This window comes from Chelonia mydas, chromosome 2 (assembly GCF_015237465.2).
Source record: "Chelonia mydas isolate rCheMyd1 chromosome 2, rCheMyd1.pri.v2, whole genome shotgun sequence".
In the NCBI taxonomy this organism is placed as follows: domain Eukaryota; kingdom Metazoa; phylum Chordata; order Testudines; family Cheloniidae; genus Chelonia; species Chelonia mydas.
Genome location: NC_057850.1, coordinates 18,959,792 through 18,975,045, shown reverse-complemented (window position 1 = coordinate 18,975,045; position 15,254 = coordinate 18,959,792).

Here is a 15,254-nt window from a genome sequence, read left to right as displayed (position 1 = left end):
TTGATACTTCTTTGTACACTTCACCTCTCCTCTTCATATGAGCTTCAAGTGTATCAATTATAGCATAGTAAGTAGATACGCAAAATTTGTCTCTAGGATTCAATGCTGTTTCTGTTGCACTTGCTATCATTTCCTTGTTTTTTCCTGATTCGCTTAGGGGACTGGGCTTCTTTGTAGTTAGTATCAGGCAACATATCTTTTGATATGTCTTCAAATCTTTCAAAATCATTCCTCAAAGTGTCTAAGTGGTCTGCTAATTGACAGAGGTCTGCACATGTTTTCAAATCCAATTCTTTCTCTTGGAGAGCTTGACTTGTGTGGTAAAAGTGTTGTAAAATTTCATTCCACATGGTCAACATGAATACAAACTCTAGTTCTTGCATCTTGTTTGCAATGTTTTCTTCTTCTCATATAGTTTCTCCCTTTTATGATTAGTGTTCAGCTATACTTTCTAATGCATCCACAATCTTTGAGTAGGACTCCAGAACTGCACTTGTTGCCACTGCATGTGCCTCCCAGCGAGTATTAGAAAGAGATTTCAACACACGATCATTGCCCAAATATGTTTTAAGAACTGCCCATCGGTGTGATGGTGAATACAGTAGCCATTCTCGAGTGTGTTGACAGTCATTTGGTCCATGATCTATCCAGTAAGCTACATCATCGGTACTGAAATCAACCCACATACCAGGATCTTTTCTCCTATTATTTACAGCATGAGCAGGTTCAGTCTCTGACACATCCACACCTTCTAGAACAATGTCTGTTTTACCACCGGGAGTAGGATGATCAGTTACAGTCTCTGACACATCCACATGTTCTGGAATGGTGTTTGTTTCATCAGCAGAAGAAGGGTCAGTCTCTGAAACATCTACAGGTTTTGGAATGATCTGATTTCCTTGCATTCTTTTGATCTACTTTAGTAGGATAGTCCCCTGGTTTAGGTGGGGATAAGTAATAAAAAGAGAACAGAAAAACGGGGGAAGTGTATGTAGCGGAGTGTAAGGAAGTCTAACCAAGTTCTGATTTTTCCCATGATGACTACTTCAATGCTTTTTTTGAAATATCAAATTTAAAAAAAAAAAAAATCTCATTTTTTTTGGTGCCCCCTGCTTTGCTGGTTCCCTAAGCATGTGCTTAGTCTGCCTATTGGGTAATCCAGCCCTGACAGAGCTCCCCACCTAAGATAGACAATAGGAGATGGCAAGGAGAGGTGTGTGTCCTAAATCCCATCTCTCTGAGGGAGTTAGGTGCCTCCTTCCAGCCTGGACTTAGGTGCCTATCTCTGCTGGGATTCTAGGCTGTGAACTCTCTCTTAGAATTAGGCACCTGAGGTGTTTCTTGCAAGAAGCTAGGATGCAGGGGGGGAAGGCTGCCCCCCCAACTCTTAGCCCAGAGGTTAGGGTACTCACATGGGATGTGGGTGACCCTGGTTTAAGCTTTCCCTCCATCTGCATGGGAAAAGGAATTTGCCATCTCTCGGGTGATTGCTTTAATCACTGGGCTATAGGATATTCTGTTCAAGCTGTTCTACTTTGGATAAATATTTAGTCCATTGGAGCGGGGGTCTGGATCCTAGGTGTCTCAGATCCTGGGTGAGTGCTCACACTGCCCCCCACCCATTTTGTGAGTGCGCTGAGAGCACACCTACCAGATCAGGCCTTGCAGATGAAGGAGAGCCTATCCTCCCCCAATTTGTGCATCGCGCTGGGGCTTAGCTGGAAGATAGCTGTTCGGACACCTTGAGTGCAGCAGCAGTGAGTATGCCCAGAGGTAGGAACATAGGATCCTAGGGATTTTTTTCTGCAAAAGCTTAAACACGGAGTGAGTTTAGGCATCTATCAGGTTCAGTGGTAGCTGAATGGGGGTTTTGTGAATATCAGTGTCACATTAATACAGCTAAATATATACATCTGGGAACCAAGAAAGTATGTCCATACTTACAGGATGGAGGACTCTATCCTGGGGAGCAGTGACTCTGAAAAAGATGTTAGGGGTTGTGGTGAATAATCAGCTGAACATTAGCTCCCAGTGTGAAGCTGTGGCCAAAAGAGCTATCCTCGGATGCATAAACAGGGGAATCTCAAGTAGGAGTAGAGAGGTTATTTGACCTCTGTATTTGGCACTGGTGCAAGTGCTTCTGGCATACTGTGTCCAGTTTTGGTGTCCACAATTCAAGAAGGATGTTGATAAATTGGAGAGGCTTCAGAGAAGAGCCACGAGAATGATTAAAGGATTAGAAAACATGCCTTATAGTGATAGACTCGAGCTCAATCTATTTAGCTTAACAAAGAGAAGGTTAAGGGGTGACTTGAGTGTATAATTACTTACATGAGGAACTAATGTTGAATAATGAGGTCTTTAATCTAGCTGAGAAAGGTATAACATGAGCCAATGGCTGGAAGTTGAAACTACACAAATTTAAACTGGAAATAAGGTGTAAATTCTTAATGGTGAGAGTAATTAACCATTGGAACAATTTACAAAGTGTCATGGTGGATTCTCTGATGATTCAAGTTCAAGAATGGATTTTTTTTTTTTAAAGATCTGCTCTAGGAATTATTTTGGGGAAGTTCTCTGGTCCTGTGTAACACAGGAGGTCAGAGTAGATCAGCATTTCTCAAATGCGGCCACCATGGCCACATGCAGCCACCAGGAGCTTTTCTTGCGGCCACAGCCTCCTGGGATGTGCTGGGAGGCGGGAGAGGAGCAGTGGGCTCCTCCCACTCCCTAGGTGCTCCTGGATGCACAGCGTTGGTTGCTGGGACTTCCAGTTGGGCCCTGCCCCTCCTCTGGAGACACCTGGGGCACAATGCTGGAGGAGCAGGCCACAGGTGAGTTCCCCACCTTCCCAGGGGTGGCGGGGCTCAGGCTTTGGGCTTCAGCCCAGGGGTGGCATGGAAGGCAGGCTCTGGCTGTGGGGCTTTGGGCTCCAGTCCCAGGCTCTAGCCACGTGGCTTTGGGTTCCGTCCCTAGCCATGAGGCTTCAGGCTCCAGCCCTCACTGCCTCCCTATCCAACTCCCCACCAGCCCCCAATCACCCGAGCCCCTGCTGCCTTCCCCGATCCCCTGTCCAGGGCTTAATTTGTCCCCAGACTTGCTGGGGCTGAGTAAGTCTGCTGTGAAAAGTGATACTTATATGTTTGTTAATATCACTTTTCATAGCAGCCTTACTAACTACCAGTAAATAAATTACAATGATTTGGATGTGTATTTGTGCATATTTATTTGTTTTTCCTAATGGTAATTAAGTATTTTAGGAAAAAATGAGAGAGCGGCCACTCTGAGGCCACAAAATAATTTGTCCTGAGAACCCCTGGACTAGATGATCACAATGGTCCCATTTGGTCTTAGAATCTATAAATCTGGGACTTGGGCACCTAAAGGGGCAATTAGACACCTAAATCACTTTGTAAATCTAGCCTTTTGTACTTAAGCTTTGTGCAATGGCAAATAGTGTCCATTATAAATCTGACCTATTGTACAGACAGGCATAAAAGTTTTGATCCATATCTGGTCTTCCACAAAGTTCATTGGTTTTCAGATCCTGAGTTTTGCTTCAGACCCATCTCTAATAATAATTAAAATCAAACATTTATCCACTTCTTTTTAGTGAGGAGATAGAAGTAAATATCAGACCTTTACTTCCCCACCAGAAAAAAGTCTTGGTACCAGCCGCTGGGCTAGAGTTTCGGGTGGGATTTTCAAAGATACCTGAGGTTGAAATTTGGGAGATTTCCACCAAAATTGAAGTTATTTGTGAATTGTTCATGGAGAATATGATTTTCAATTTTAAAAAGTCCTTCAAATATTTAACAAAAAATGTCATTGAAAATGTCCAGGTTTTTCAACCACCTCTATGCCTTTTCAAAATGTTTTGATTGTCAAAAAAGTTCAATGAAATGTTGGCCTTTTTCAAAAATAAAAACCAATAAGTTTTAAATGTATTTGTGAATTTTTCCCCAAGGTTTTTCAACCATGTCTAGGACTTGGGTGCCCAACTCTTATCAAAAGTCATCGGAAGTGGGTGCCATACTCCCATAGGCAGTTTTGAAAATTCCACTCTAAAAATCGAAACCATGAGTGAAGCTCCTCTAGGCCAAATGTAGTTCACTGGAGCAACTGGCTTCAGAGACAGACAAGCTGTATGGTAGATTTGATACCCATATCCTTCTTGCAAGGTAGAAAAAAACTGTTATTCAAAATAGTTATTTAATTGCAGGTGAAGCCTAAAATCTGGCAATTGGCTGAGGGGGAAAAATGGTGCTGAAATCCTGCCAGCCTCAGATTTACACATTGTCATGCTACCAGAACGGCCATAATAAAAGTGTCAGTGGGACAATGGAAGGGAATTAAATCCTCCTTCTTTACTAGCAACGTGAAACAAAAGATTAAAAATGTGATCAAGTGTCCCCACCACGGGAGATGCAGCTACTAAGGAATTGGAATGTTTTGTACCACCTGACAGTGCTTTGCGACTTTTGTGGGGGAAAGTCATGCAGCATAATATGCCAATGGATAATAAATATAAAAACTGCTTCACTTGAGCCTATGGCTTGCTTCCTAGCATGGGCATTTGGGTTTGAAACAATAATTGCCATTAGAAACAAGTGCCCTGATCATGATCCTTCAGCAAAAAGGTTAGTCTTTGGAGTAGTAAACCTAATTTTGGATCACTCGCCCTACAGCACCTTCCATAACACTGTTAATCTAGGGATGCTAAAAACACAGACTGAAGAAGGGCTCTGGTAAAGTTTGCTTGCTAGGCCGTCAAAATAATTTGAACAGAACTAATTAACCACTTGGTGATTTTAAGGGAGTGACAGAATTCAAGAGCAAGTGAAAGTCATGCCACTGGAAGTCAAATAACTGAGGGGAGCTAATGGCCCACTTCACCTTGAATAGTCCCTTGAAATATGTATTAACTACTAAGGCTAAACAATCTGTTCCTCCTTGCATTTAGCTGTGACACTCTGAGGGCAGGTCTACACTTAAAACACTTATGCTGCTGTAGCGCTAAAGTGAAGGCTCTCCGGCCATGTCTACACTTGCCATTTAAAGTGGAAAAAGTCCCTTTTTTGTGCAAAAACCATAAGAGCATCTACACTTGCCAATGACTTTTTGCGGTGAAACTCAGAAGTTTCACCGCAAAAAGAAAACCACCTCCACGAGAGGCCTACAGCTCTTACTGGTGATTCTTTTCCGGTGATGTGCAAGTGAAGACTCCGCTATGCTGATGGGAGAGTGCTCTCCTGTCCATGTAGTTAATCCACCACCCTGAGAGGTGGTAGCTATGTCAATGGGAGATGGTCTCTTCTCGACATAGCTCTGTCTGCATGGGGCATTAAGGTCGGTATAATTACGTCACTCAGGAATTTTCCACACCCAAGTGACGTTGTTATACCAACATAGGTCTGTAGTGAACACCTGGCCTGAATACGTTTCCCAGACCCGAAGAAGAGCTCTGGGGCTATGTCTACACTCCCAGTGTAACATGTCAGTATAACATGTCACTCAGGTGTGAAAAAATCACGCCTCTGAACGACATAAGTTACACCGACCGGAGCGCTGGTGTGGACAGCACTATGTCAAGAGAGCATCTTCTGCTGATATAGCTACTGCCACTTGAGGGTGGTTTAATTATGTTGACGGGAGAGGTCTCTCCCGTTGACATAGAGTGGCTACACGAGAGATCTTACCGATACAGCTGTGCCATTGTAAACTCTGTAGTGTAGGCATGGCCTGTGTAAGCACAAAAGCTTGTCTCTCTCACCAACAGTTGTTTCAATAAAAGATATTACCTCACCCACCACCTTGTCTCTATAAAATTCGGAGAATTTTCAAACCGGCCTAGGAGATTGATACACCAATCCCATTAATTTCAATGGGGGTGTGTGTCTGAATCCACTAGGCACCTCTGAAAATGTCAGCCTAACTGTATGCAGAGAACTTTTAAAGATTATGTTTCAAGCCTATTTTATTTTTTAACTTCTTTGCAGTAGGCATCCACAATGGGCTAGACTGGTCCCTGCCCTCAGAGCTCTCAGTCTGAACGCAGACAGGTAAACAGAGGTCAGGGAAGAGGAACAACACAAGGGATTTTCTGTACAAGATAGATTCCACGTGTAGCCTTTCATCCGATGTGCATAATAAAGGAAATGTCTGAAAATAGACACGTGAAAGTGAAGGCAATTTATGCTTAAAAAGAGAACGAGCTAGTTCTTGAAATAATAAATCAAGTCTTTTCCAACTGGTTTGCTTTAAGCCAAAGGTTGTTTGCTTCTGTGTGTTGGATGTTTCTTGAGACAGCTAATTAGTGCATTGCAGTAGGAGCTTTGCCACTGACTTCATTGCAAGCATGAGTGGGCCATATATGTAACGAGTGAGACAGTAAGAATATGCTCTTATAAAAGATGTGCTTCTGTGAAACGCAATACAGAATTGGGAGTTTTCAGTAAATTTTAACTGCTCTGGAGATCTGGGTTCTAATCTCAGCTCTGCCACTGATCTGCTAAATCTTGGCTAAATCATTTCAACTCTCTGTACCTCTGTTTTCCTTTCCACTCTTCATCTGTCTGTCTATTTAGATAGTAAGCTCTTCAGGACTCTCTCTTACTATGTGTTTGTACAGCACCTGGCATAGCGGAGTCCCAGTCAGGCTGTTAAATATTTGACTTACCTTCCATTTTAAAGTGATAGAAGCTTCTGGATTCAGAGCAAGGAGCTGGCTTATGCGAAGTAAGAGCTATTCTGGGCCGTCACTCATTCTCTAAACTGACCCCAAACCTTTTTAGGAGGGGAAGGGTCAGTAAATCTGTCTTCTTGCAAAGCCTCCGATGTGTCGTCTTCTTTTATCTCCAGAATGATATTCTTTGGACTGACCCAGAGCCCAGTGAAGTCAATGGAATTCTTTCCATTGATTTAAATAGGCTAGGGATCAGACCCTTTCTAAGCAAATCTATACACACAAAACAAAAACTCTCCCCCCTTCTCCTTACTCACTCTTGATCCTTCTTGGAAAAACTTGACTCAATCCTTTGCTAAGAATTAAACAGGTTTGGTTCATTCCTTTTAATCATGATTCTTGGGTCCCTGTCCACCTAGGTTCTAGCCAGGCTACAGAACTTTCCCAAAATTCCTAAAGCAGATCTTTTGGAAAAACATCCAATCTTGAATTAAAAATCACCTTGATAATTGGGACAATTTACCAAGGGATGTGGTGGATTCTCCAGCGCTCACAGTTTTTAAATCAAGAAGACTTCAAATCTGGAAGACCTGAAGAACAGCTCTGTGTAAGCTCAAAAACTCATCTCTTTCACCAACAGCAGTTGGTCTAATAAAAGATATTACCTTTTCCACCTTCTCTCTAAAATATCCTGGGACCAATATGGCTACAACAACACTGCAAACAAGTTATTTTTTATCACTTCTTTTTTCTTTCATGGTAGACATGTATTTTCACATGGGTCATTGCTGCGGTTTGAACTAACATCTGACTCTCTTACCTGTAGGTGTTTGGATACGTGATACTTGAAGATGAAGCAATGCTGCCCACTCACTCCACCCACCTGTCTATGGGTTTTGAAAACCAGCCTCAATCAAGTAAACAAAACAGGTTTGTATATCTTCAGCCTCCTCCCACCTACAGCTATCTGCTACAAAAGGGGCAACTGTCATTGATTCAAGTGAGCAGTGATGTACAGGTGCTCGATAATAAAGTCTCTGTGGTACCATGATTCCATTAAAATCTGGAAGTTCTGTGCCTACTCCAAGCAAGTAATTAAAATATGACCACCCGATATTGCAGTGTAAACAACTCTAAACTGTCAATCTGGATTGCAGGATCAGGAAACAGGAGAAAGGGTTTCTGTGAATGTCGATGCATGAATGTTGCAGCACAGCTCAGCATCTTCCAGTATCAGTTACGAGTTTCTCCTGCAGAGGAGGGAGTTGATGGAGAGGTCAAAGAAAAAGACCACGTTGTATTCTGCCAAACAGAAAAAAGATGGTTAGGGTTATATTTCTCTTTGCTTTAAAATTAGGCTCCGACAGATGTGCACTAATCCCTCATAAATAACTTGGTTTCTTAACAAACAAACTCTGGAATCTGTCACTCATGACCACAGTTGGTAATAGAAAGGCAAATCGATCCAAAACCCACTGAAATCAACTAAAATCTTTCCATTGACTTCAGTGTACTCTGAATCAGTCCTAGAGTGAGCTGGAAAACCCTAACGCTTCTACATATGTTTTAATGCAAATAGCAATTTGTGTGTGCCACATGGTGAGACTTGAAATGCCAAATAACTGGTTTCTAAAAAATACAACACAAGACATTTAGGCTGACATAAGTTGTAGTGTAGACACAGCAAACAGAAACTGAGGCTCACCTACTAGCAGTTGAAGTGATTCACCCAATCTCAATTACTGCAGCACTCTTCTCTACTTGTAGAAGATAGTCTGTAGTAGCATGGGAATTGACTGTCTGACCCAATAGCACAAACTTCTAGATTCTGTGACAGCAGAAACTGCTTCCAGATATGACAGACAATTTTTTAAAAAAGGAGACTGTAGGCAAATTTTAAGCATGTGTGCTTAAGTACTGTCTTGGATAGACATGTTTTCTTGGATGGCAACTTCTTATCGAATCTTTGAAGTATAGTAGAAGGCTGATAGAAAATTGCAGGTTGAAATCAAATTCCATGAGTCTGTGCTATCCAATAGGTGCTTAAAACATTTTGCAGATGGGGAAAGTGAAGCATAGAGAGGTCTATGACACAACACAGCAGATCTATGACAGAGCCAAGGACTGAACCCAAAGCTGCCAAGTCCCAGCCTAGGGCTGTAACCCCAAGAACATCTTTCCTCTAAGTTTAGTTTCCAAAAAAGTTAATATTGTCATATTTTAAAGTTGGTCAGGAATTTTCAATCAGAATGATTTTCCAACAGAAAACGCAGCTTCTGCAAAATCTAAATTTTCTCTAGGAAAAAATTGATTTTGTTGAAAAAAGTCAATTTTCCATTGGGGAAAATAAAAAATGAAATATTTCCATTTGGGCTGGTATAATTTGAATCCAAATATTTCGGGTTTTTTTAACTGCCCCAAAATGTTTTGGATCAAATCAGTTCAAGGCATTAAAGTAATATTCCCTATCAGTGTATTACCTTATGGGAGTTGTAGTTTGTGCCCCCAGTCTCTCCTATTGGCCAAGCTCCCTGAAGGATTACATCGCCAAAATGCAATGGAGATTTCCCTCTGACTGAGCTGCACGGTGCGTCATAGGAGTCACAGCACTCTGGGTACTTTACGGGAGATGTAATCCTGACCCTTAGAGGAGAATGGGGGCATCAGAGTCCTGAACTACAACTCCCACGAGGCAATGTCCCACTATGGGAAAATGCCACTTAATATTAAGCTGACTTGAAACAAAGCATTTCAGGTCAGTTCACTAAACCACAATGAAATATTTTGATTTGGGGAATGTTTAGCTTCATTTGAAAATGTCAGAATGTTTTGTTTTCACATTTCCAAATGGAATTCTTTCCAAATTTCTTGCTTTTGTGAAAAAAAAATTTAAATGTCAACATTGCATCCCAATTTGGGATGGAAACAAATGTTGGAATTTCCTGTACACAGAAATTTTGAATTGTGTTCAGCTCTGTCAGACTTACGTAATTAAAAGAATAGAGTCAGGAAAACCTCTGTACCCTTAGCACTCAAAGTACATTCAAGTTTGGAAATACCTCTGTTCATTGAATTCTTCCAGTCTCTGCCTATCTGCAGTGTAACGCTGACTCTTAGATTGTGGAAGGAGCAAAATCAGTGACATTAATGAACTCAAGCTCCAGTACAAGTTTTCAGAGTGGACACATCACAGTGAGCTTCTGAGAGCCCTCCTGTGTGTGAATCAGTGTGCTAACTTCAGCAGGGAGATAACCTTCTTTATTGCAAAATCTCAGATACCAAAAGCAGCCAGATGAGTTCCTGTCGCAACGAACTGTGAAGGCTCCTAGCTGGGTCCTTGTAGGCTGGGATCAGCTGAGCTTGTGGGAGGGAGATGAGGAGGCTTGCCATATGTGTCAGTTGTTCTCTTAACCAAAGCCTGGGGGATGGCCCATGCTGTATAAACAGTGTTGTAACCCTCACATCTCTCTCTTTTAAAATCACAGCATAGCTTCCAATTGGCAGGCTGCCTCTGCTGTTCCTGGCTCACAGACCTTGCTGACTGGGTAGCAAACTTCCACCTCTCTGCCAAGGCAGTTGGCCCCGCTAGCCTCAGAACTTTACAGGGGATCAAAAGCTGTGATGAAACAAGGCAAGTTCCAAGAAATCTGATGTACTGTACCTTAAAGCTACAGCCTCTCTTCATATAGAGGAATGAGACTTTAAAAGACCACCTTCTAACCAGAAATGAAGAGAAGGTTATTTTTGTAATAATGTGGCCAATCAAATGCAGGCAACAGGGCCCAAGTGCCAAACTTTTTCACGTGCCAAAGGATCCAGCTCTACGAGGTGATAGCTGAGTGATCTAGCCCAACTCTTTTTATGCTACAAACCCTACTTTTTGTCTCAGGCATTCGAGGAGGCAGTAGGCTGATGTGCCAGGAATAGAATATTCCACCAAATTATAATGTGTGTGTAAAGTCTGGTGTCCATTATTGATGGACAAGTATTTGTGATCACAGATTTGGACCCTATGAGGACCATATAAAGCACCTAGCTAGATAGAGAAGAGGTCGGGGATACTAAATATACTGAGCCTTTACATATTCAAAGCTGTACACCCATTAATTAATCATTTCAATACAAAATGGTATAGATACATATTGTTATCTCCATTTTTACTGGTTGGGAAACTAAGCTGTTTGGCCTTGAACAAGTTGCAAGGTCAGTGTTAAAATCCAGTCATGACTGACTCTCAATTCTATATTTCTTCCCCTAGACCAGTGTTTCCCAAAGCATGGGACTTCCTCTGTGGAGGGGAGGGTGCTTGCTACATAGGCTCCCTTGGTCCCCTCAATTTTGCTCTAGAGTCTGAGATAGCTTGATTTTCTTTCCTTCCCCCTTTCCCTTTTCCCTTTAGAGTTAGTCTGTACCTATTATGGTTGTGAAGCAAAATGTTAAAAGCATGATCTGCATGCAAACAGTGCAGATGTATGCCTGACTTTGCAGAGAGCCTGAAATCATAGCTCTGAGGTTTCAACTGCCCCATTCATTCTAATTGGTGCTAACTCAAGTGAAAGCAAATAATCATATAAAGAATGTCAATGTTGTTACCTATTTCACTGCTCAGCCAATAATACATCAAGATAGGAACTGTCTTCTTACAAAGAACTACACCAGTGTTTCCCAGAATGTGGGGTGAAAACCAAAGAACTAGTGGGAAGGTATTAAAGGCAGGGCATATCAATTAAGATGTGTAGGCCTTTAACAACAGTTGATGGGGCTGGACAGGAGAAGGAGTCATTATGACTGACCCCATTTTTCTGAATGGGGGGGGCTCAGCTTTTAAAGGTTTGGGAAATGTTGCCCTAGACCAAACCCCCTATGACATGGTTAGAGAACTAGGTTATTGCTACAGTAAAAGGAAGCTAAAAAATTTGCTGTGGATTTATTCTCAAGAGAGAGTAAGAGAAAGTTTCATGCTCAAGTTGCATCTGTCTGAAGATCATCTCTGGAATTTACATATGTTCTCAATACACAAAACACATCACTGATGTTCATTCTTCCTGTTCAGTCTATTGTTTAGCTCTGCCTAGAGCAAAGCACTTGACTGCTTTGTACTGAGTTGAAATGTTTAGCAGGGTAGGGCATTTAGGCAGAAAAGTGGAAATCATAAGTTTCTAACTTTTTAAACTGTCTGTCTAAGAACCTGCCTGAAGAGCTGGTTTAGTGGGACAAAAAAACAATGAAATACTTTTGAGCCTCCATAAACCCTCTCATGCAAATCATTGAAGCCACTAAAGACTGACCATAGCTTAGCTCTAAGCAACACAGTCAGCTTCTTATCTGAGCTTAGTATATCTGTTAACAGACTTTACAACTCCAAAAAACCTCCCAGAAAGGCCATCCTGTGTCTCTGAACAGGGGATGAAAATAATTTTGTAGTGCAAATCACTTGAGAAGGCACAGCTGAGCTGAAGTTAGTGCCCGCTTGAATAACAGTCCCATCCCTCTCCCTCTGTGGTTTGTATAATGTGGCAAAATAAATAACTACCAACGCTTCAGAACCACAGCAGGACATGCATTGACATTGTAACCGCAAAGTAAGTTCTCAAAGAACGATTTGATCCTCCCCAGCTGTTGGTACCTTACAGGCCCTGTCCACACCAAACTTGTGACTTGAGATCCTTTTAAACTTATTTTAAAAATGACCTCTTACTAATGTGGAGCCAGATTCTCGGCTGATGTAAATTGATGTATCACTGGAACTACACCAATTTATACCAACCAAAAGTCCTGCCCTCAGTTTTAATGCTGTGGATGCATTTAAATCAAGCTATAGCTATTTTAAAAAAAACCAACAACCTGTTCATACCATCTAAAATACAGGTGTTATTAATTATTTTTAATTAACTAGAGCCCAGCACTGTACTAGGAGCTTTAAAATTCAAATAGAATAGGTTCCTTGTCCAGTGTGGTTGTTAAAAGCATTCAGAAATGAACTAACTCTTTTCCCACTGAAGTCAATATGAATTTTGCTATCATCTTCAAAGGGGGTAGATTGGGGCAACTCTGAGCCCTTCTGAAAATTCCACCCTAGCCTTTAATTTTCAGGGTGACGTGATGAGTGAGATCACATGCAGCCTGGAGGAGATGGGGTGAGGAAAGATAAGGCTTGAAGCAATGGAATCACACAGTTACTCCATTTAGATATCTGCACAGTTAGGAGAGTCAATTAAAAAACCAAAAACTTTAACAAGTATTATTACTGCTGACTCACCACGTGTGATTACTGGGGGCTGGCGTGGGGGACATTGTTTTAACACTGTCTCACCCCTTCCAGCGTTACCATTTTAGCCTGACACAACTTAAAAGCTCTTCAGCAAACCTGGTTTTAGTACTAAATGAGGATGGCTCACAGCAAAGCAGTACCAAAGCTGGGAATGCAGCCCCAGCTCATTGGCTCCTAGTCCTGTGCTCTGACCAATGGCAATATTTCCCCTCTCCTCTCGCCTGGCAAGTGAAGACTACAAAACATTTTTCATTGACTAACCCTGTATCTTGTAAACATTAGTTACGATCTAGTATAAATTCTAGATTGCAGAGAACAGTGTGCTTAGGTTTCTTTCTAATTCATTGATGTTTTTGGTTTTTCCTGGCCTTGTATGTAAGGGAATCATGCCCATGGAATTACATAATGTGGATTTGAAGCTGCTGCTTGGATGGAGCAGCATTCACATAAAGACTCTCAGGCGTGTTACGGCTGCTCTGTATCTCTCAACCAGCCACTGGCGTTTTCCTTCAGTCCAGAGGAAAATTGGTGTATGGCCATTTATCAGCTCCTATGCCACCTTCCTCCTGATGTATGGGGCTGCCCTGGGTCCAACAGAGCATCTACACTAGTGGTCTCCAATCTTGTTATGCCCAAGATCACTTTTTGAGTTCAAGGGCAACCCAGGATCTACCCTGCCCCTTCCCAAGGCCCTGCTCCTTCCCCACAGCCACGCCTGCTCACTCACCTTCCCCCTCTCCCCCACCTTCACTCACTTTCACCAGGCTGGTGTAGGGGGTCAGGGTTCAGGAGGGGGTGCAGGCTCTGGCCTGGAGCCAGGGGGTGTGCGGTGTGGGAGGAGGCTTTGGGCTGAGCCTGGGGCAGGGGGTTGGGGTGCAAGCTCTGGGAGGGAGTTTGGGTGCAGGAGAGGGCTCTGGGCTGGGGCAGAGTGTTGGGGTACAGGAGGGTGTACAGGGTGCAGGCTCTGGGAGGGGGGTCAGGGCTGGGGCTTGGGGTGCAGGAGGGGTACAGGATGCTGGTTCTGGGAGGGGGGTCAGGGCTGGGGCAGAGGGTTGGGGTGCAGGAGGGGTGGGGGTGCTGGCTCTGGGAGGGGGGTCAGAGCTGGGGCAGAGGGTTGCGGTGCAGGAAGGGGTTTAGGGTGCCGGAGGGGTCAGGGTGCTGGCTCCAGGAGGGGGCTCAGGGCTGGGAGTTGTGTTGTGTAGACAAAACCACACAGGATCGTTTCAGGGGACAAGACAAGATGTCACATTTATTATAACACAATCTGATTTATAACCACTAGCTAATACCTAATACTTATGTACACACACACACATCAAATATTCTGCAGCTGCTGTATAGTTACCAGTCCTGAATGTGGCTTGGGTTTGTAGCTTGGGGCGGCTAACTGGCCAAGAAAGCCGGGCACAAGGAAGGGCTGGGTCTCTGTTGGGCATGCACCGATGCCCTTCCATGTTGGCAGCAGAATGTTACCCTTCAAAGTCTTCCATCTCATCCATCCTTTTTGTAGGCTTTAGTTTGAATCCAGAGTCTATAGGTCTTACTGTGTTACGTTGCCTCTGGGTTCAGTATGATTGATCACCTGTCAATTGAGACGTGACTTTCAGCCTAGGACCTGGCTTTGATGTTTCTTGAATTGTACTTTTGTTCTTTTCTTTTTAGGGTGGATTCTTCTTGCTTCGTCAGGGCTGTTGCCTGCATCTTCAGCCGTTGGTGTTTACACTTTATCTCAACAGGACAGGCTGGGGCTGGAGGTTTATTCCATCATCCATACAAACCTCATTCACACACCTAAACTAAACAAATAAGATTACAGCAGTGTTTTGCAAAAATGAAGGTTGCAGCAAGCTTTTAAAAAATGGAGTATGAGTTACAATAAGGACAAGTGTAAGGAATGGCAAACAGTGAGCAGAAGTTACAATGCTGAAACAGTGCAAATTTCAGTGATTTAAGCAGCAAACGGATTGAAAGTGAAACTCAATTAGCCAGTTACTGGGGTAACCGGTTTTAGAATGAATGTTGTTTCATTCATAAAACTTTGCTTATGAAGTTATATTAATAAAGTGAACAATTAAAAACAATTTCATTGATCAGTTCTACAGTTGGGGTGCAGCCTCCCACCAGGCAGCTCTTACCTCTGGCGGCTCCTGCTTGGTGGTGTAGCGTGGCTGCCACTAAGGCGGGCTCCTTGCCTATCCCGGCACCCGGCAACGGGTTCCTGCGGCCTCTGGGTGGGGGAGGCGGCGCGTGGCTCTGCGTGCTGCCCCTCTCTGCAGGTACTGACCCTGCAGTTCCCAT